This window comes from Eulemur rufifrons, chromosome 16 (assembly GCF_041146395.1).
Source record: "Eulemur rufifrons isolate Redbay chromosome 16, OSU_ERuf_1, whole genome shotgun sequence".
Classification (NCBI taxonomy): domain Eukaryota; kingdom Metazoa; phylum Chordata; class Mammalia; order Primates; family Lemuridae; genus Eulemur; species Eulemur rufifrons.
In genome coordinates, this window is record NC_090998.1 from 1,131,464 (window position 1) to 1,153,460 (window position 21,997).

A 21,997-nucleotide genomic window follows, 5' to 3' on the forward strand; every position below is an offset into this window, starting at 1 on the left:
CTTTTCACAGTTTATATCGTTGAAAAGCAAGCTATTACATCAGTGCATAGATCAAAATCAGAAGAAGGAGGGACATTGAGAATAATTTAGGAGACTTGAATGTGATTTTTATGGAGCTCTGACTTTGAATTCTTCAAAATATGCTGTGTTTTAGCAGATCCAACCAGACAACTCTTAGAATTTTGGGGGTCTTTTTTTCTCATTAGAATATTTTATACTAAACATCAAGCATATGTTTCTTGACCTCATCTTTTATACCATATATTTAACATAAATTCACAAGTGTATAGAAACAGCTCTTCCAGTAGAACTTCATTAATTACCCATATTCTTCTGAACAGCCAGAAAGACTGACAGTGACACCATGAAGTCACTAATCCATGTGGCCCCTTTGGGACTGATCCTTAGGAATAATTTATTTTCATGCTCTTAAAGGCTGAGAATTAGATTACTTCTGTAAATTGTTTACTAAGTTACATTTTTTGGGTTATTGGTAGACTTGATATTTTCCTCTGAAGTCATTATTTTCTCCTATTCTATACCGATAGAATTTTAATTTTCAAGAAACCAAAACAACAAAGTCCCTCCCTCACAGTTTTCTTTTGCTATACTGAAAGTGTAAATAACATGGGCTCATTACCTGCTCACTTGTTTCCTCTTGTTTTGATATTAACTCTATTTAGTTTCTTTAATTCTGGACAAGACAAATGAATATAATTCTTTAAATGAGAATTTAAAAATTACCAGGCCTCAAGATTAGCTTATGTGTGTTTTTGTATGTCTTTTTCTTTACACCACACACTTCCCTTCAACACACACACACACACACACACACACACACGCACACGCACACATATGCACCCCTTCCATACACGAATACGCGCACCTCTCTTTGCTTTTGTATGGGCCTGAAACCAGCAGCTGAAATCAGCAGCAATACCGCATAGATGTTAAAATACAATACTTTTGATTAATGACTTCCCACTAAGTATATTTCAGAAAAGAAATTCCTTGAGAAAGTTCAGTTTATGGTTTGATTTCTTTTCTTTTTCTTTTAATTTAGTCTTTATTAGCTGGCCAGCGACTACCCGCCTCCCTGCCAAAGGCAGCACAGACAGCAGCCTATGGTTTGATTTCTTGTATTAGAAATCTGCATTTGAAATTATTGCTTGCTATTCCAGGCAGCTTGCTTGAAAAATGTTTTTGATTTATTTTTGGCTCCCATACTGATTTTGGGAAATGGATGTGAACTGAAGGGGAGTAAGAAATAGGACAAAGACTATATTTGATATCCAAAGTGCACCACATAGCAGCTTTTATTAACCACTGTATTTTTCACGTTTTGACAAAGAGTTGTAAATGATCTACTCTTTCCACAGAATGTAACTCTTACAAGCTGGAGAAAGCACTATGGGTTCTGTCCTCTGGTCCTGCAGGGTATAATTTTGTTTTAGGATTTGACACAGTTTCTTGGCTACCGAAATTAAAGAAACAGCTTTCCTAACTCAGTTTTTGCTACCAGCTTTGTAATTTGTTACTCAGCAACATAGTTTAAGATACTGAATAAATGGCAGCATCATAGAATTTGTGAAAGAGATTGACCATGGCATTTTATTGGAGAGGAAACCAAGAGCCGGAGGAGTTATTCTTAAAGTTACACAGTGGCTGAGCCGAGGCTAAAAGCATGGGGTTTTTAAATTCCAACTGTTTTCTTTCTGTTCCGCCAAGGCTATGTTTCCTATTCTAGTGTAATTTATTTTTTTGTCCTATATTGACCCAGTGTCTTAAGCAGAAGTGGCTATCTTTAGTATTATGGCTTACTTAGAAACTAAGATAGATTTAGTTTTACTTATGCTCTTGAAAGGCATTTTTATAAACTGATCTCTGCTTATTCTAGGAGATAATCAGTATATTCTATGTCAAAGATCGTAGGGGTTATATTATACCTTCCCCCCCCCCCCAGATTTAGTACTGATTTGCATGCATGTGACTGCTGTGTTTCTTACTAACCATTTGCTTCTTCTGTTGCCATTCCCCTATTTCCTATGTGTGGGTGTCTGTCTCTGTGTAATTTATCATTTGAGTTTTGTCACCTTGCTTTTTGTCTTATCATGGTCCTGTTCCACTGGCATCTTTGGTGTCTGTGTGTTTATACATGTGTATTCCCTGTGCCCCTTGGCCATGCTGTTTCTCAGAAAGCCAGTCTCTCACAAATTGCACCCTCCATGCCAGGTTTCTGTCCCTGTACCGTCAGGGGGGTTTGTTTGGGACTTCCTGGGAAAGTGAGTGTTATGTAAGGCTACAGTCTTGTGCTGGAGTGAATTGCTGTTGCTGTTCTGCCGCTGCTGGGGCTTGCTGGAAATTTTGCTTGATCAGAATTAAAGAACAGCCAGTTATATGTCAAGTGGAGCTGTACCTCTTGGGTATAGGCTTTTGGATAAAATCAGTCTGTGTTCACTCTGGTGAAGTTCTGATATTGCTAGTTGTCATTGTTTTAGTCTTTGCTTTAGTCCGTCTTTTATGTGCTGGTTCTTATGCGGAAATGCCCTTTAAGCAGCCCCTTAACTGATGTAACTGTAGCGCCAAACTGTAATTCAGCATGTAGAATTCAGTTCTTACGGGTGTTCAGTAACCTCCTAAGTGAAAAAATAAAAGCAGATGGTTAAACTAATTGAACTCAAGAAAATGCATAGTATTCTTTGCGTTTCATAGTACTTCTTATGCAAGGATCTTCGATATTGAAAGGTTTAGGTTGTAACATGAAGGGTTCCCAGACCTATTCTTTGTGGTCTAGAGAAATAAACAAATAGTCCCTTCCCATGTTGGCTCTTACAGAAAATAGTAGTTCCTGTCAAAAGATGATTTAGTGTTACACTACTCTCTTAACCTACGGCAATTTTAAAAGGAGGATTAGGTAAGCCAACCTATACATCTGCAAATATAAAATGTTTTCCCAACTAAATCTAAGAGCTGCTACTTCTAAATTCATATTCCATACTGTGGTGTATGTCAGTTAGAATTCAGTGAGAGAAGCAGAACTAGAAGGGGATATATTATACACCCGCAGAGAGAAATGTATGTATATACATTAAGAGACTTTTTACAAGGAATGTCTCGCGTGACTGTGGGGCCGGCTGGGCAGGCTGAGATCCCCGTGGCAGGCTGTCAGGAAGGGTCATGAGCAGAGGGGAACTGCTTCGGTCACCAGCCAAAGCTGTGAGCCACGGGCAGAATTTCCTTTCTTAGCCCTTTTTAAAGAACTTCCAAAAGATTCAGTTATGCCCACTCCGATTATCTGGGGTAAACTCCTTTACTCAGACTGAGTAGAGGCTTTAATTGTATCAGCAAAATACCTTCACAGCAATATCAAGTTTAGAGTTTGACTGAATACCTAGCCAAGTTAATACTTCAAGAAAGGCGTCATCTGGCGGTTCTGGAGAGTCTAGATAAGACAAACAAGCAAACCAGACTGGAAATGTCTTTATATAAGTAGATATAAGCCTCAGGAGCCCTGAAGGTAATTGAGAATCTCTCTCCTAACATGAGCATATTAGAGTTTCTGTTTAGATTAATAATGATTAGGCTTTTCTTTGGCATAATGTTTAAAATATTTAAAGAGAAGAATACTGGAGACTGATGGAATCCTAATAGTATTTTTTCAGACTCCAGAAAGAATTGTTTATTGTCTGCTGTTTCACTCACGCTGTCCCTCTTGGCTAAACACCCGTGTTATGGCACGACACTGGGAGCCTTGTCCTCTCTGCCGCATATTATATTATGCCTTATCATTTTGTTTTTATTTGCTTTATTACCTTTTTCCTAATACCAAAATGAGGAATCAATTCAGAGTTTAGTGTTTGCGGCAGAAATCCTCAGTTTTACTCTAATAGGAGATTTATTTTGATTAGATTCAGCATGCTATTCAGAAATTTTTATATTTAGAGAATGGCAATCATCTTCTAATTTTCGTATGAGTTAGATATCAAGGATTGCCTTTGGTTTATCGAAGTTAGGAATTGTTAATGATCTGAAGAATAATGAGTCTATTATTGTGTAAGCTAAAGAATTAATAGAAAATGTGAATTTACTATATTTCCTGATTTGGGGGAATATAAGAACTGAGATTTTAATGGATACAGAGTTTATTTTGAGGTGTATTTTGAAATTTAGCAGAGGGATAATTTATGGGATAGTCAGAAAAGACTCCTCTCATAAAGTGATGTTTGAGTAGACACTTGGAAGGAGGTTCTCTGTAAGGAATCCTCAGAAGCCCTTAAAACACCCGAAACCCAACAACTTTATTAAGGTATAATTTGCATAAAATAAGATACACCCATTTTAAGCTTATTGTTTGAGATTTAATAAATGCATACACCCTTGTAACCATCACCACAATCAAGATATAGATCATTTCCTTTAACCACAAAAGATCTCTCTGGTTCCTTTGCAGCGAATCTCTTCCCATCCCTAGCCCCAGGCACCACCGATCTGAGCGAATCTCTTCCCATCCCTAGCCCCAGGCACCACCGATCTGAGAACCACTTTTTAAATTAATTTTATACATCGTACTTTAGCTCCCTCCTTTTGCCTTAGCATTTAGTTTTCTGCTTTCCTTTTTTGTTTGGAGTTCAGAATAGAATAGATTATGCCAGCCAAATGGCCATCTTCCCTTATATTCTAGCACAACCCGGAGTGTGTGTAATTCCCTACATCCCCAGCTCCGGAAGATTCTGGTTCATTTAAGCCAGTCGGGATAATAGCATTCTCTTTTCCAGTGACTAGTTATGCATTGAGCATATAATGTGTGAGTGATTTGAGGGAAAGACCACAGGGAGGCTTCTGAAAATGATCTTTCGGAATAGGCAAAAGAGCAGATTTCTGCCCCCAAACAGGCAACAACTTTAAAGGGTGATATATTTTGAATCAGGTAGATAATTGTCTTTCTGAGAAAGATATCCAAAAATTTTAATATGATTTGTTTAATGGTTATATTTGTTAATTTTAGCTACCATTTCTTACATAATACTTTTTTTGTTGTTTATTTTTGGACAGGGTTCTTTTATAGATTTTTGTTATACACATTAGGAGGCTCAGGCCCAGAGAGGTTAAATGACTCGTCCTGTATCTTATAAGTAGATGGTAACAGAGTTGTGCCTAACAATTCTGTCTCTTCTTCCGTTTCTCCTTACGAACCTTCTGTATTCATTTTTCATTAATGATCCCACCTCCTAGAAGGGGAGGATATAGACAGCTAGATGATTGAGCGGCAGTTCACGTGGGGGTCTGGCGGAGGCTAAAGTTTTCCTACATGCTGGAATGTCCTCTTATAGGACGGGTACTTTGTAACTGGCGTGTGGGTTGCTTTGCAGCCAGGTGCCGGTTTTTCCATGTGTGACTCTTAGTACTTCTGTCAGTCTGGACTCAATTAAAGGGATGCTTCTGGCCCCAGAAGACTAAGACTCCAGCAATACAGCAGCTATTGTTTCTTTTATAGACGATGCTAGCACTGGCATTGTTCCACAACTTGTCCAATAGCTGGAAATTTCAGTGATGAAGTTTCAACTCCATAAGGTCTGGCTGAGCTCTCCTGGAAGGTAACACTTAACGTACCACAGGGGCTGGCCATCCCAATTAACATGCACCACAGGATACAGGAGTATCATAGAGAAGGGACTTGTTGACCTTTGGACTCTTAAGTCTTTGGTCTTTTAATTTCTGAAGCCAATATTAAATGATAGTAGCATGGGAAATTGTTTGGGTAGAAGTGATTTTGGATTCTAGACTGCTAATTTCAGGTCCTTGAAGTCTAGGGTAGGTAGAGATACAGAATGGAGAAGGAAAGCCAGGGTGTTTCACTGCTGTGACTGTTTTGAGGAAGACAGGAGAACTGGAGATCAGTTTTGTCATTCTTACATATATAAAATTCTTGGACCAACCTTTGAGTAGTTATAATGGAGGAAACTTTGTTTTACTACTTTGTGGTGTTAATTTTATCTACTTTTTAACCATCTTTTCCAGACCTCATCTAGAACTATTAGTTCTAGGCTTTTATATCCCAATTAAACTTGAATTTTGTAGACTAGCAAGAAAACCTAACCTGTATTTATAATGTTTTTAAAGGAACTACATTCTGACTTATAAACAGCTGGCTTTGTTTAAAAAATGGTTATGATCTAGTCATAAGATTTGGGCTATTTTAGGTGATTTTTTTAAAGCAAAGATGTTCCCGGTTTGCCCAGAACTTAGACCCAAGGTAGTTAGCCCCTGAATTAACTGTCTGAACTGCTAAAGCAGTAACTTTTAACTTTACCTTTGTGAGAGATATCCGTACTTCTGAAGATCAACATACTGACCAACATACTGAACTTAGCTTGGACACAAAGAATGGCGTCATTTCCTATCATGCTAAATAGTGATTTTTAATCTGGGAGTGTTATTTGCATGTGTGTATGTGTAAGAGAAAGAGAACTTTTCGGTGGCATTTTGCAAAATTAGGGAAGTTAGTTGTGTGGCTTCAACTTAACATAACCTTAAGGTTATGGCCTTCTTTTTTTTTTTTTTTTTTTTTTTTGAGACAGAGTCTCACTATGTTGCCTGGGCTAGAGTGTTGTGGCGTCAGCCTAGCTCACAGCAATCTCAAACTCCTGGACTCAAGCAATCCTACTGCCTCAGCCTCCCTAGTAGCTGGGATGACAGGCATGCGCCACCATGCCCGGCTAATTTTATATATATATATATATATATATATATGTGTGTGTGTGTGTGTGTGTGTGTATATATATATATATATATATTTTTTTTTTTTTTTAGTTGTCCAGCTTATTTCTTTCTATTTGTTTTTAGTAGAGATGGAGTCTCGCTTTTGCTCAGGCTGGTCTCGAACTCCTGAGCTCAAATGATCTGACCGCCTCGGCCTCCCTGAGAGCTAGGATTACAGGCGTGAGCCACCGCGCCCGGTCGGTTATGGCCTTTTGAGTTCCTTATTTTCTTTTTCTTTTTTTCTTTTTAAATAAGAGTCTCATTCTATTGCCTGGGCTAGAGTGCAGTGGCGTCATCATAACTCACTGCAATTTTGTACGCCTGGGTTTATGTGATCCTCCTGCCTCAGCCTCCCGAGTAGCTAGGACTATAGGTGCTCACCACCACACTGATCTAATTTTTCTATTTTTTGTAGGGATAGGGTCTCACTGTGTTGCTCAGGCTGGTTTTGAACTCCTACCTCTGCCTCCCAAAGTGCTAGGATTACAGGCATGAGCCAGTGTACCTGGCCTGTTTTCTTTTAAAGACTTTGCTAGTGCCTAAAATTTTATGTAATGAAAATGGATATATTTTTATTTTTCATATTTCTCCTAAAATGTTTTGGCAAACTTTAACTAGTTTATAGAATGGTATTTCCAATTTTTGGTTTGATGGTCTTAGAAGAATTAACTGTTTTCTGCGGGGAGTTAGCTACGCTCCCTGCAAAGAGGTTTTTTCCTCCGATCTGGTCTCTCAGGCAGGGGTCATCGCAAAGGATGAAAAATATAGTAGGAAACAGAAATAAAAATATAAAGTAATGGCAATAATAATACACAGAGCCAAAGATATAGTTTATAAAGTAAAAGTTTATGAAAATAGATAAAGGAGGGTATCCAGATGGAAATATTTTACCCGCATCAAATATTTCCCCGACTGAAACTCCACACAGGTATTATATAGGGTACATACAGGCTCCCCGTTGCCAAGGGCAACGGGATTTGCATACTAACAGGCAGTTTGCTTTAGGGTCAAAGTCTCCTAAAAGGCTACTACAGATTCTTTAACTAACTCTAACTAGGGGAACAATGGGTTATAAAATCGTCTTGGGGCAAACTTCTAAGTTTTATGATAAGGCTATTACTTTAGCAACAAACAGAGACATCTTGGCTCTGGTGATTGTGTTCTTGGAGACAGAGATGATCCCAGAAGTCAACATGGGCTGTGCTTTGTGTTAATTACTTGAACTGCATGGTTCCATCTGGGCCTGGCTTGGGCATTAGCATATCTATCTGATTAGCTCTCATCTCCGGGGGTCCACCTGTCAGCAGCACCAGCAACCTTTGGTCCTAAGGGAGGCCTGCCTTGTCTTTCAAAACAGGTGAGAACCAAAGGCCCAGTTTACAGCTGTCTCCTTGAGATGCAGCTTCTACTGACCAGCAAGACGCCCTCCTGAGACGAGGCAGCTCTTGAACTAACACATTTATCTTTTCCTTAAGGCAAAGCCTTATTTGACTTCTGAAATCAAATCTTGTCTCCAGAAATACAGGGGGCATTTCTATAATTCAGTATTCTTAGGCTCAACAGTTTTCTTTCAAAAGAGAAGTCAAAATTAGGAGAGCAATGCTTTTTCCTTATCTGCCTTTTGTTGTTCTTTTCTCTTTAACAAAATTTTCTTTACATTTATTTGTGTGAATCTGACCCTTTAAATGTTACGTTTTTTGGGGAAAAAAAAAACAAAAACAAAACCTGACTTTTCGGTAGTAACCTCTCATTCCTTTATTTGTGTTTTTCCTATAGTATCTGTCATATTCTGTCCTGTAACTGTGTCGCGCCGCAGTTGCCAGCAAGTACGACACGACCAGTTGGAGTTCTTCCAGCAGTAGTTTAATGAGGCACCTACAACAGTTACATGGCGAGAGACCTCGAACAGGAAATGCAAGCTGCTTTTATAGCCCCGGATAGGTGTGTCCCACAAGCGTGTCCCACAGGGATAGGTGGAGGGCCTGACTACGCATGTCCTGGGCGGGTACACTAGGAGGCCTAGACCGCTCCCCACAGCTCCCCCTTTTGTTTTTGCCTCATGGTGAACGGAAGCCCCAGTCCGGATCTAGGGTCACAGTTCACCAAGGGGCGTATGGTCACCACTCTTCAGTGCAATGAGCGAGAGCTCATGAAGGTGCAAGGGCTGACCACAAAACAGGGGTCGCGCGCCCTTCCCGGTGCAATGGGGACAAGCCCTCGGGGTGCAAGGGCCACGCCATGCCGTCAAGGGGAAGAGCGGTAGTTGCCGTCCGTATGTAACATGCTTATCCACACTCCAGGAGGGGAGCCCTCATGAAGGGCAGCAAAGGCTTGAGCCATGACCGCCCGATCCCTCTGTTGTTGCCGTCGAACACGCATGAGTCCCCAGAACAGGAGGCCCAAACCAAGGCATCCCAGCAGGCCCAGGGACCCGAGACCGGCCCACTCCCGAACACTGCGGAGAAGAGATAGAAAGGTTGGGAGGAGGCCATCAGTGAACATAGGATCTAACCGGGTAGAATTAATATGGGTAATTTCCACTTGAAGCTGAGCAGCTAGCCTAGAGAAATTGGAGGACCAAGTTCCCTGTAATAGATTAGCTGCGCGAGAGAGGTTGTTATACGGGACTGAAGTGATACACAGCCCTGGCAGCCGCGTCCGTTATAAGGGTAGTGAAGCATAGGGACCCTGCAAGGGTGTAAGAATCATTGCCCGGAACCTCCCCAGACTCATTGGACCACGGGAGGTAGGGAAGACCCAAAGAGGCATTGGTGGTAAAAGGTCGAGGGAATATGTGTGAATCATGGGTCACCGGCAGGGGTCTCGGGAATACAGGCAGGATGGCCCAACGATGTTTCGCCCTGGACAGCACTCCCAGGGCGAGGAGGGTCATGGTCAGGGAAAGCAGAATCCGCCACAACAGCATCGTCGTCAGGAGCCGGCGAGGAAGCAGCAGGATGACTGAGGCGTCGCGTGAGGCGTGTCGGAACCCAGATAGGGTCCGGGGCGTCCTGTGGAAAAACACAAACAGCTCCCCTGGATCTGCTGAGAATCAGATCCAGTCCTTTCCATTGATTACAAAGTACATCTTTCCACATCACCCGCTCGGAAAGGGGGGGGGCCAGGATCCACATGGCGATCTGCCGCCGAGCGACCACGGTCATCCAGCAGCAAAAAATTTAAAGTATATAGAGTAAGAGATAGGGCAGATTTGGGAGACCTACCACCGCCCAAAGCCCCAGCCTCCCCCTTTTGTTTTTGTAAGTAGACTTTGATTGTGCCATGGGCGCGTTCTACAATGCCCTGGGCCTGAGGGTTATAGGGCAAGCCAGTGCGATGGGTAACGCCGAGACGGCGGCAAAATTGTTGAAAGGCCCGGGAAGTATAGGCCGGGCCGTTATCAGTCTTAAGGACCTCAGGCTTGCCCCAGGCAGCCCATGCTTCTAGACAGTGCGTGACGACATGACAGGCGCGCTCTCCAGCTAAAGGAGTGGCGTGGATAACCCCAGAACAGGTGTCTACGGACACATGAACATAAGACAACTTACCAAACATGGGAATGTGAGTGACGTCCATCTGCCACACCTGGAGAGGCCGAAGGCCCCGCGGGTTGACGCCCACGGAAGGTTGTGAGCGGAAAGGTGCACAGTCCGCACACTGGAGGACCACTTCCCGCGCAGAGGCGCGGGGGAGACCAAATTTAAGGCGTAAAGTACAAGCTGGGACATGGTACAACGAATGGAAGTTGCGGGCACTTTCCAAAGGAGAAGCAAGCCAACATAATTTCGTGGCCCGATCCGCCAGGGCATTGCCGGCAGCCATAGGTCCAGGCAAGAGCGAGTGGGCCCGAATATGAGTGATAAAGAACCTCGCACTGCGCGAGTGGATGGCTGACCGGACAGCACAGAATAAAGAGAATACTGTGCTCCGTGGGTTCAAGGCATGAGACACTTCTAACAACCGAACAGCCTGAACGACATAGACAGAATCAGAGACAATGTTGAGTGGTCCTGGGAAAGTACGGAGGACCAACTCAACGATGGCACATTCCACATGCTGAGGGGAAGAGTAAGGAAAAGAAGTGGTGAAGGCCTGGCCATTGACAACATAACTACCCGTACCATTAGAGGACCCATCAGTATAAACTGTAGTAGCATTGGAAAGAGGGTCAGAAGACGTGACACGGGGGAAGATAATCTGATGTCGCAGAGCAAACTGAAGAAGAGGGTGCTTGGGGAAATGATTGTCTATAACACCAGAAAAAGAGCATCGAAGGACTGCCCAACTGTCTACCGAGGCACAGAGAATCTGTACTTGAGCTCTAGTATAGGGGCAATGGAGAACAGAAGGATGGGCCCCAAAATGAGTTAAGGAGAGTTTAAGCGCAGACAACGCGAGATCAGCAACCGCGGTAGGATAGTGCTCAATGGCCCGTCGCGGAGAGGTATGCGCGTGAATCCAGAGCAGAGGGCCCTCCTGCCAAAGAACTGCAGTAGGTGTCTCCAAAGAGGGCAAAAGGCAAAGAGAAAAAGGCTGATCAGGCTGGATCCGAACCAACTGGGCGTGCTGTATCGCCTCCTCGACCAGCCGAAGGGCCTGTCGTGCATCAGGAGTCAGAACGCGAGGGGACAATATGTCTGAATCACCCTCCAGCACCCGGAACAAAGGGCTCAGCTGTGCTGTGGACAGGCGAAGATAAGGGCGAAGCCAATTGATGTCACCTAGTAACTTTTGGAAATCATTTAGGGTGTGAAGACCATCTACCCGAATAGTAATTTTTTGAGGACGAATGGACAAGGGGCCTATATGGGCCCCCAAAAACTCCCCTATATCACCTTCCTGAACCTTTTCGGGTGCTAAGTGCAGCCCGTAGGAAGAGAAATGGGCACACAAAGTGGCATAAGCACGATGAAGATATGAAGGGTCGGAATGACAAAGAAGAAGATCATCCATGCAATGTAGAATCCTAATCGAAGGAAAGGTGTGGCGCACGGGAGCTACAGCTGCTGCCACATACAGTTGACACATGGTTGGGCTGTTGGCCATCCCCTGAGGTAAGACTCTCCAGTGATAGCGAGAGTCAGGCTCTTCATGATTTGGGGAAGGAACAGTGAAGGCGAAACGTTCTCTATCATCGGGGTGCAGCGGGATAGAGAAAAAACAATCCTTAATATCTACAATAAGGAGATGCCAAAATCGGGGCAAGGTGGAGAGAAGAGGGAGACCACGCTGCACCGGACCCATGATCTGCATTTGTTCGTTGACTGCACGAAGATCGTGCAACAGTCGCCATTTGCCTGATTTTTTCTGAATAACAAAAATAGGAGTGTTCCAAGGGGAGCGAGAGGGTTCCAAGTGTCCCAACCGAAGCTGCTCAGCGACTAGCTCACGTGCAGCGGAGAGTTTGGGAGTGGAGAGGGGCCACTGAGGCACCCAAACCGGCTTCTCCGTAAGCCATGGGATGGGTATCGGTTGCTCCTCAGTGGCCCCTACGAAAAACCCAGACCATGCCGAGGGGGGCGAGGCTGAGGCTCAACGGGTTCGGTTCTGCCTTGCAGCCGAGACCCCAGTCCCCTTCCAGGAACATAGCCCATCTCTCGCATCATATGTTGACTTTGTGGCGAATACTCATTAGTGAGACGAAGGGCCATTTGACTCAAAACATCTCTGCCCCAGAGGTTAACAGGGAGAGGCATCACATAAGGGCAAAATGTGCCCTGATTGTCTTCAGAGTCCTTCCAGTGAAGATGAGCAGCACTTAGATCAGGGGCGGCAGCATAGCCAAGACCCTGAAGTGTCTGGGTGGAAGGGACAGTGGGCCATGCGGATGGCCACCACTTAGATGACATGACACTGGAGTCGGCTCCCGTGTCCAACAAACCTGAAAAAGACTTTCCTTGTATTATAAGGGGGAGCATAGGTCTCTCACCCATATGAAGGGACAGATATGCAGCATTGACCTCAGAACTGCCAAAACCCTCTGTCCCCCGTGTACGGGGGGCAGCGGGAAATCGTGCATGGAGGCTCGGGAGCAAGAGCAACTGAGCAATCCGATCCCCTGGGCAAATGGAAACGACCCCTCTGGGAGCCGTCGCCAATATCTGTACTGTACCTGTAAAATCAGAATCTATAACTCCTGGATGGATAAGCAAGCCCCGCAAGGTTGAGGAAGAGCGACCAATCACTAGACCCACAGAGTCTGGGGGCAAGGGTCCCTTAAAATCCGAAGGAATTGGCTGACACCCCATCTCAGGGGTCAATACTGTGAGGGTGGTGGCACGGAGGTCCAATCCTGCGGAACCCGAAGTGGCTCGCCGGACCTCCCTTGGGGCGTTAGTGACGGCGATTGCAGCTGAGGCATCAGCGCTGGCGTCGCCGGGGACTGATGGAAGGCCCCATACATTTGCGGGCCCTGGGGTCGAGGGCCCTCCCTCCCGTTTTTTGGCACATTAAAGACCTTAGGCCGAGCACCTCCAGCGGGGGCACTCCCTGCAGGGTCTAGGGGCTGCCCCCGAAGATCCTTGACGGATCGACATTCAGAGGCCAAATGACGCCCCTTGCCACAGCGTGAGCAGATTTCCGGCACCGCACGGGAAGGCCGGGGGCGCGGGCGCGAAGAAGCCCGGCACTGTCGCCGTATGTGCCCTCGTTGACCGCAGTTATAGCAGGTCACATTGGCACTCTCCCGGGCAGCCACGATAGCGGCTGCCAGTCCTGCAGAGGTCAGTGGGCCCCCGATCTCCCGGCAAGCTTTAAGCCAAGTGGTAAGGCCCTTGTTCTTCCAAGGAACAATGGCATTGCGGCAGGCTTCAGTGCACTGCTCAAACACTAGTTGTTCTACCAGGGGCATCGCCGTGTCAGCATCCCCGAAAATGCGGGCCGCACATTCCACCATACGAGCCACGAAATCAGAAAAAGGCTCTGTAGGTCCCTGAACCACTTTGGTTAAGTTACCTGCAACCTGTCCCCGATTAGGCAGCTGCTGCCAAGCTTTTATGGCCAATTGGTTAATCTGAGCATATACTTGTACGGGGAAACAGGTTTGATTGTTCTGCCACTGACCCAAACCCAATAGCATATCAGCGTTCCAAGCGGGTTGACCCTGTTGAGCATTAACACGGGCTTGGTTGACACAAGCCTCCTGGTAAAGGGATTTCCAATCTAAGTACTGCCCGGTGGATAAACAAGCCCGCACAGTGCTGGCCCAATCACTAGGAGTCATAGCATGGGCAGCCAAACGATCTAACAGGCCCCTAGTATAAGCAGCATTGCAACCGTAAGCCTGCACTGCCTGGGCCAGGTCCTTCAGTAGCTTGTAGTCGAGTGGCTCATGGTGCCGTTGTTGGTTGGCATCCTCAAATACAGGAAAGCACTGGCTGACTTTTCTCCGAACCCGGTCGGACATGAAAGATGTACCTCCCCCGCCATCAACTGGTGGGGGAGGGGCGGAGGCATACGGAGGCGGGCGATAACGCTCCGCCTCATACGCCGCCGCCGCCTCCTCCAAGTCCGCCTTATCGGCTGGAGAAAGCTCGGCCTCCCTCTCGCGAGACGAGGAAGAAGAGCGGGACAAAGAAGAGGAAGAAGAAGACGAAGACAGACGGAGGGCGGCCATTTTACAAGCCACGTCCTCCCTAGATAACGGGCCGGGCAACGGGCGTCCCCGTCGCCTTCCTGAGCGCCCTCCCTTGCGGGCGGCTCCCCGCTTTTCTTCCGACCGGGTTCTCGAACGCCCCGGCCGGTCCGGACCACCCTTATCCCTTTCTGACATACTATCTTGATAGTCACTCAGAGCCTGCTGCCCCTGCTGCACTTGAATACTACAAGGAGAGTCCTCTAGGCAGGTGCGCACCAATGCCCAAATAGGAAGGACGCACTCTCGAAGGGGCCCAGTAGCACGGGCACAGCGAAGGTCCTTCTCTAATTTATCCCAGCTCGGAACGGTGAAAGAGCCCGAGTGGAGAAACCATGGTGCCACACGATCTACTTCCTGCATAAAATGCCGTAAGACACGCTCGGGGATTTTCAACTCTCGTGCAGCCAAAAGCTCCTGTAGAGCACGGAGCAGCTGGGCGCTCGGGGAATTTCCCATAGTGAAGCACGATCAAAGGTGGGGGTCCAACTCTACCTCTACTACGGCGGTTCTGAACTCACCTCTAATGAGGTCGTCTCCGCCTGGTGCGAGAGTTCCCGGGTTTCGGCACCACTTGTCGCGCCGCAGTTGCCAGCAAGTACGACACGACCAGTTGGAGTTCTTCCAGCAGTAGTTTAATGAGGCATCTACAACAGTTACATGGCGAGAGACCTCGAACAGGAAATGCAAGCTGCTTTTATAGCCCCGGATAGGTGTGTCCCACAGGGATAGGTGGAGGGCCTGACTACGCATGTCCTGGGCGGGTACACTAGGAGGCCTAGACCGCTCCCCACATAACTGTACATTATTGAAGGACCTATATATGTATAAGTATGTGTGTGTGTGGAAAAAAAAGATAGTGCTCTTTCTTCATTCCACTATCTAATCATCCCATATCTCCTTATCTTCTCATGACCTATTTCTGAAGACCCTTCAGAAATTAAAGAGATGGAGATTCAGTAGTTTCTTATAACTTGATAGTTATATTGAAAATATTTTTATATTTGTTTCTTTTACATGTTCATAATTTTATACATGTATATATGTACATAATATGTTTATACATTCTTTTCTTTCTGTAAAAGTATAAGTAAATTCACATGCATGAAATATGCATAAAGTATTCTTATACAATTTAGTGTAAATCAGTAGAATTACATTTAGATCTGTAGATTAAACAAAAGTATAGGTAACTTTCTCTTTCCTCTATTCGTTACATGAAATGCCAATTCCAACTTTATTTTTACATTATAACATCTCTGAAATTGGGATACACGTACAAGTAGTGGCATGGTATAATTTTCTTTGTTAGTGATATGTAAAGTAATGGTGCATCATCTAGCCTTGGTGAATTGATGTTGAGGATGCATTCAAAGAGAATGAATAAAATCGTTTTGAGTGTGGTAGTAGAAGAAAGTAGTATCTCTAATTTAGCATTATTTTTCATATGCTCCATTTTAAATGTGTATGTAACCAAATGAATCTATTACTATTTATAGTCATTTGACTATTTTACCTACATCCTGAGTTTATTTAGGTTGACCTAAAAAGGTTTTTTTTTTTTTTTAATCTTTTCATTGGGAAAATGGCTTTCTTTTATGTTAGTATCACATATTCAGATACCTATGGCATAGTGTAACCTAAAAATGTTACACTGTGCCACTTGATATTTAGTCCTCACATTTGTATTTTCTTAAAGAAATCCTGAATTGATACTCAGCTTAATGTCTTCAAAGCTCTGCCGTATAGAAATTAAGCTGTATGTAGCTTTGACATAAGCTGCTATATAATTCATGAGGAGAATGGTTGCTGAGAGAAGGAGTTCCTTAGTTGTAAATGCCTGGGTTTGCATCTTTGGTCCAAGAAGTACAGCATCAAGCAATACACTCTTCATGTGGCTGGAGTGGAAGGGAGATGACTGGGGCTGCTGGTGGCTGTGAGGAATTATAGAATGTGTGTTCTTGCTTGAGGGAGAACGGTCTGTGTTTAAAAAAATGGAACAATATTGCCTGAAGCTTGGTTGATACAAAAAATGAAATGACAAAAAAGAAAAGACAGATACCAAAGTATTACAACTGAAGTTGACTGGTTCTTTATCTGATCCTGCTTGCTTCAGCTTGCTTTCTGGGGAACCTGCCTGTTTCTTTCTTCTTCCTCCTTTGTCAATTTCACTGATTTCACTTAAAAGGAGAATAAATTACATAGCTTTACGTAGTCAATTCTATCTTTCCAAATTTTCTTGTGGCATAGCACCTCATAATTTGTGACTATGCTTTTTTAAGAGTTTGTGCTGAGTGGCTGCCTTAATGTTTTACTTAAAAGTGTAAATCACAATTCCATGTGCAGATTTTCTCCTCCTAAGTTTGTTCCCCAAATGCTATAATTTGATGCTAAAGTGATATATGATTCATGAACAATAAAATAGTAAAAAGATAATTAAAGTTGCTTTCTGTTGGCAGGAATAAGCTCAGTTTTTTTTTCATGGATTTACCCATGTCTTATATAAAGCTTTGCGCCTGTAGATTTCAGTTCATGTCATTGTTGATTTCAGATTATTCTGACTTCCTATGTCATAACCAACAAAAATAAAAAAGATCATGGGGAACAGTCATTTAGAGATTGGCCTTTTTTTGCCTTAGAACATTGTCTACATTTTAAATTTTTTTATATATGCTAAAGGTCCATGGATTTTTATAGATTCCTAAAGAAGTGTCATAGAACAAAGTGTGCCCGGGTGAGATGTCAGCAGACCTGCCTTATTATTCTGCATGTGCCACTTACCCAGTGTGTGGCTGTGAGCACGTTATTTTGTTTCTGTTTCCTAATCTCTTTATCTTATATAATGAAGATAATAAATCTTACCTGCTTTACCTTTTTTTATTCTCACAATGACTTTTGAAAACTTTGGCTTTAAGTACTGAATTAGACTTTTGCAACACATCACTAAGTTTAGAAAACATTAAAATACAAATTGAAATAGTGCCTGCATTCAAGAAGTACATCTTTTGTTATAGATTCTTAAAGTAAAAGTTAGACCATGAAGACAGTCCAGATAGCATTAGCCATTAGAAGTCTTACCTATTTGTAGGCGAATACTGATTTCGGTGAAATTGACTAATTTTTAAAAAGAGAAAACTGCCTGTTATTATAAAAGGCAATAATGAACCATAGGGGCTTCATGCTATGTAGGAATATTAAGCATGGCTGCCTTACCTCTCTGATTGCCAGGCGACATTGGGAATGAATTGATGTTTATAGAGCTGTGTATTCTTGTTCATTATTGCTTTTAGATTGCACCATTTGAGGATTTTGGTAGATTTGGAGTGAGAAATAATCGATTGTGATTAGAAAAATTATTATGTTTTAACATTTGTTATTTCAAGTTATTACAAGAATATTACAATTCTGTATTCTGCAGAATAACTGAAGCGGTCAGTGTTTTTCTGCTTTTGGTTCTGGATAATTTGGATCCTCTTAATGGAGTAGGGTGGATAAAGGAGTAGTCATTTATAAGGTGGGCGTATATGAAGCTAAGCTGACTAAAGGTGTGAAATCACTTAATGCCAGTTCCAGCTACTTAAATGAGAAGGGGGCGGAAGGGGTGTGTGTGTGACTAACCTTTTGTTCTTTTCCTTGGTGTTTAAGAAATTGGTTTTTTTTTCTGCTCCGGGAAATGGTAAATTTTGAACAAAATTTTTTCTTTGGAAACTTTCATTAAAGTATAATGGTGTAATCTAATAAGAAAATATACCTGTTGAAAGTTGAAAATCTGAAATTACTAATTTTTAGTGCCTGTGCAGAATCTGTGTTACCCCGTCCTCCTCCCTGTTCTTGCACTTCATGTTTTGTCTGTATCCATGAATAATATTATTTCTGAATATTGTCCTTACTAATTCTTTCTAACTTTCTCTTTCACATTTTCTTCCTGGATTTGCTGTTTCCCTCAGTCTCACCTCAAGGTCAGTATGCTTGCATTAAAACAAAGACAATGTAATTGAGCATTGTATACTAACATTATCTTGGATTCCAATAGGGAACTGAAATGATAAAACATGTTCCAAGAGAGAGATGTCTAGAAATCTAGCTAAGAATGCAAAAAATGTCAGGGATATTAGGTTTACCAGAAGAGCTGATTCAGATATTTGTGCTTCGAAAGATAGTGGGAGTCTCAGAGAGCAAGAACCAGATTGACCAGGTTTTGACTGAGAGAGAAATGGAGGTGAGAAGAGCCACCAGGGGGGAAAAATACATTGTTTTAATTTAATTAATATTTCATCAGAGACGTTCTGGCTCCTCAGCAGGGTAAAGGGCAGTAAGAATGCTGAAGGGAAACATGCCACAGTCTATAGAATTACATAAGAGCCTTTGAATTATTTCACCTAGACAAATCTTTACACACACACACCCTTTAAATTTGGGATTCATTTTGTGATTCTACTGAGTGGTAGAACTAGTGTTAACAAAACCAGTAACCACTGCTACTGTTTACATGTGCCAGAGGCGCTCGCTCTGTCAGAAGATTTACGTATTTTATTTTAATTGACCTCAACAGCTATGAAGAGGGATTTATTATTTCCATTTTTTAGGTGAAAAACACAAGTTCAGAGTCCGTTAAGTAACTAGCTCATCTTCATTGTTAGTAAATAGTAGGAGAAGCTGCACAAAATAATCAGAAACCTGTATTTTTAAAGCTATTTGTTTTGCATATGAGCCATAGCAATGTAAATTAAAGTGTTAGGATTTCTGACAGGGTTTAGAAAAGAAGCTTGTTAAGACCATGTGTGTTTTACCTAACAGCTATCTTCTAATATTAATGACATCATACATATTTGCTGTTTATAAAAACATTGATAATCACAGCTAGCATATAGTTTACACAGGGCAGATTATTATTCTGAGGAGGTACTAAGATTAGGAAACATGATTTCCTCAGGGTCAGCCAACCAAGTAATGACACTTAGATTTGAAGCCAGGTCTGCTCATGTTAACCTCAGGGGTCTCTATGTTGTACGCAGTCTAGCCTAGGAAGTACAGGACGAGCTGTGGAGCCCCAGATTGTTTGGATTTTCTTAGATTTCTCATCTATCGTTTTCCAATCTGTAAAACTGGGATAATTATCTAAAGTGTTGTGAAGTTTGAGAGAGCTAATACAGAATAGCACTTGAAATAGTGTAAGGCACAGGGTAAGCAATCAATAAATGCAGCTATTATGATCATTCCTTTTGCCTTTTTAATGGAGTGCTGTTGACACATTTTATGATAGCATGATGTCATTCATCCATTTCGGGTTCTTTAAAACACTGTACTATTCTTACTGATTCATACCAGTATTAATACAAAGTGCAAATTAGATTCCCAATGCAAAGTTGTATATGTGTAGAAAATGACAAAAGAAGACATATTTCATCTGCAATGATATTTTAGGACTCTGCTTGCCTTTTGGGGTACAAAAATTTGTATTATAGGTGGAAAGATGAAGTTGAGGCTTTGTGGGAAAGAGATTCTCTTCCCCATTTCCACTCCCTGAATTTCTTCTTAGTGTTTAAGTTGAGGACTTAAATGTTACTTCTGAAAGGGTTTCCTTACCTTTGACTCATTTAAAAATAAGCAATTTGGGGTGTAAGTATATTAAAAATACAAACAATAAATAAAATAATAATTAAATTAAAAAACAATAAATAAATAACCCTTCTTTTATGAGCTGCTTATGCTAATCTAATTCCTAAAGAGGGTTCTTCAGCCTGGTTTACACTGTCCTCTTCCTTCTCCCTTAGCCAGTAAGCTCGCCTACTTTACCAAGTAAATGGAGCCTGAAAGGTGTTAACAGTCTCAACATTTGCAACTTTACTCATCTTTACCTTCCTTTTGTTTCAGAGAAAGTAGCGTCCCAGTTCTTTCCCAAGGCTAAGTCTTCCTGTCCTTTTCAGGCCTCCCCTCTTGCCTGCTCTCAAAACCTGTCTCCCTGTTCTCTTATTTCCATTGTCTCCCTTTCCACTGACTCCTCCAGACTTAAATCATGTACTGGTTTCCCCCTGCCTTAAAAAAATTTAAATAGTCCTTCCTGGAGCCTTTTCTTCGGTCTCAATCCACTATAGTATCTTACGTTTACCTTTTACTTTTTTTCATTTTTTCTTCCACTTGCACAGTTCTTGAAAGGATTGTTGATGCTTGCTGCCTCCACCTTCACACTTCCCATTTATTTCCAAGCCAGTCTAATCTGGATTCTTCTTCAGTGGTGTACTTAGTAGTTGCCTAATACAGTGACCTTGTCTTGGGTCTCCTTGGCCTTTCTGGGCTGTTTGATATCATCGACTGTCCCCCTTCCTTCTAGAACTCTTCTTTTGTGGTTTATATGACAGTGTTTTCTGCTCACTCTCTTACTACATCCTTGACTGTATTTTGCTTTCCTTCTTTTAGATGTTTCTCAACTCTTAGTGTTTCTAGTGTTGTTGTTTTTTTTTAAGTTCCTTTTTTCACCTATTCTGCCTTGTTACCACCAAGGACTTCTTAGATTTATTTTGTTTTGTATAAATTTTTGTGGAACCCCCATTTTGAATAAACTGCATTAATTACAGAAGAAATCTTACAATATTTGCAATAAAAATAGAAAGCACAAATACTGATTTTTAAAATGATTTTCCTGTTGTCTACTTTGAACATTTTCTCCATATGTTATAGTAAAGCAGTATGGGTACCACTTGAGTAATTCCAATCATAGCAAAATCCGAAAGCAGTTGAGCTTTCTAAAGTAGAAAAATATCATTAGGTCTTTTGCTTGTGTTTGGAGAACTTTCATCTCTAACTTAAGTTTCAAGCTGACTTATATTTTAGTGGTAAGTTTCATCATTTGTCCTATATTTTGTTGATTGCATGGCTGGTTTTGGTCTCAGTGTCTCTAAATGAAACACTCTGAAAAGCTCCAGAAGAATCTGTCCTTGAAGCCATTGGTGTAGACATCATTCTCTGTTATAAGTTATGTGAATTATAATATTGTTAGCTGGTTTACTGTAACTTTTACCCAACAGCAAATGTCATTAAATTATACTTATTTCTAAATAAGTTTGTTTTAACAGGAATACAAAATAAAATAGGTTTTGTTTTTCCAGTGGCAAAGACCATCTTAGCTGTAGTATGTAAAAGTTTAAAGCCTCTCTTCATTCCGGATTAGAATTTAGTGCAGTATTTTTTTCTATATAGAAACATTTTACCATTTTAATTATTGGTTTTGTCAAGTCCAACTGAGTAGGTCATTAAGAGAGAATAATTTACTGATGCTTCGAGATAGGATTGTGTGACTTCATTATATGACCTTGGGCAAGATACTTAACCCCCCAGCCCCCTTTCTTTTCAGCACTTATTTTATTTTGTGTTAATAGTGTTGCTGAATTCTTTAGCATTTGTGTTTCAGTGTCTCCACTAAGCATTTGCATTTTTGGTAGATTTATTTTTGTTCCTTTGCTCCTTCCTTCTCCTCCCCTTCCCTCCTTTGTCCCACTTTCCATTGGGTACAGAGCAGAGGGATTTTATTTAGAGTGGTGGCGACTGAAGATTCACACTTTCTTTCTTCAGGCACAGGCATCTTTTTATTTCTAATCAATGACGTTA

The 21,997-nt window shown here is 42.3% G+C and overlaps 1 protein-coding gene across 3 annotated transcripts in view; it reads left to right on the forward strand.

The window, feature by feature from the left end:
- ERC1 (ELKS/RAB6-interacting/CAST family member 1) overlaps positions 1–21,997 on the forward strand; it is a 486,201-nt gene that overhangs the window by 182,472 nt on the left and 281,732 nt on the right. The window lies entirely within an intron of this gene.